The following is a 1,656-nucleotide window of genomic DNA, read 5'->3' on the forward strand; positions in this document are numbered from 1 at the left end:
TTCTTAAACTTTCTGAAAAGTAACAGTTTTGGACATAAAAGTTTTTTCCACTCTACGGTGACAATTATGTTCAAATATGTTGTGTACCAGGCAGTGAGGGGTTAACTCTGAGGTGTACCAGTGAGGCTTCAATCTGTTCCAGAAGGTTGTGTATTATGTGTGATACTGTGTTTCTGCACTGGACTATACTTTTCATAATAAAGGGTTCTTCTTCTCATCATTGCTCTAATCTCCAGTTTGATTTTATTAAGGTTTCGAGGCCTGTAAGGCTCGAAGCCTTATTGCGTTGCTTGGCTTTTTTGGATAAAATACATCTACGATAGTCTTGATCTAAGGCTATAAAGACATACATGGTCGGCGCCATCTTCCATTGGTAACTATCAATAAAGGCAGAAGAATATATATTAAAAAAAACGTATATATATTATTTTTTCAAATAGCCTTGCCTAATTTTAATTTACAGAAAAAAATCCTGCTGTGGTGGTCGGATTTAAGGGGACCTAGCACTTGCGTCCTAGCATAGACTGTCAGAAATAATGGATTTGAATGTACCGGGTTACTGCGTCCACGATGAGCGCGCATTCAGCGTGACGTCACTGTGACGCGGAGCATTAAGGCCTGCTTTAAAGGCAGGTCACAGCCATACTGCAGCCTTTGTGCAAACTCAAAGCTGCACATAACAGTTATTTTTTCCATTCAGAAGCAATAGCAACTTCAAAAGCTAATAATCCAGAATGGACTGTGTACTAAGTGGTGCTCAGATACGTAAGAAGTTCATCGACTACTTCCGTCGCCATGATCACCTCCATGTTCCATCATCGTCCACCATCCCGCTGGACGACCCCACACTGCTGTTCGCCAACGCCGGCATGAACCAGTTTAAGCCGATCTTCCTCAACACCATCGACCCCTCCCACCCCATGGCCCGCCTGCGTCGTGCCGCCAACTCTCAGAAGTGTATCCGCGCTGGCGGCAAACACAACGACCTTGACGACGTGGGCAAAGACGTGTACCACCACACCTTCTTTGAGATGCTGGGCTCCTGGTCCTTTGGGGACTATTTCAAGCGTCAGGCCTGCGAGATGGCCTTGGAGCTGCTGACCCGGGAGTTTGGACTCCTCGTCGAGCGTCTGTACGTCACCTACTTCGGGGGCCACGCTGAGGCGGGCCTGGAGCCCGACCTGGAGTGCAAGCAGATCTGGTTGGACCTGGGGATGGACGAGGCCCGCGTCCTGCCCGGCAGTATGAAGGACAACTTCTGGGAGATGGGGGACACCGGTCCGTGCGGCCCCTGCAGCGAGATCCACTACGACCGCATCGGAGGGAGAGACGCTTCTGACCTGGTCAACATGGACGACCCCAACGTGCTAGAGATCTGGAACCTGGTGTTCGTTCAGTTCAACAGGGAGTCGGAGACGGAGCTCATGCTGCTGCCCAAGAAAAGCATCGACACAGGCATGGGTCTGGAGCGTCTGGTCTCCGTACTGCAGAGCAAGATGTCCAACTATGACACCGACCTCTTCACGCCATACTTTGATGCCATTCAGAAGGGAACAAAAGCCAGGTCTTACACGGGTAAGGTGGGTGCTGAGGATTCAGATGGTGTCGACATGGCCTACCGTGTGCTGGCTGACCACGCTCGGACCATCACGATCG

General features: G+C 49.9%; 1 pseudogene across 1 annotated transcript in view; it reads left to right on the forward strand.

The window, feature by feature from the left end:
• The first annotated feature begins 734 nt into the window (after positions 1-734).
• Positions 735-1,656, forward strand: part of LOC311058501 (alanine--tRNA ligase, cytoplasmic-like) — a 2,656-nt pseudogene continuing 1,734 nt past the window's right edge. Inside the window, exon 1 of the transcript in view lies at positions 735-1,655. The product of the transcript in view is annotated as an alanine--tRNA ligase, cytoplasmic-like (transcript). The remainder of the gene's footprint in view (position 1,656) is intronic.

This window comes from Gymnoscopelus microlampas, assembly GCF_963454915.1.
Source record: "Gymnoscopelus microlampas genome assembly, chromosome: 13".
NCBI lineage: Eukaryota > Metazoa > Chordata > Actinopteri > Myctophiformes > Myctophidae > Gymnoscopelus > Gymnoscopelus microlampas.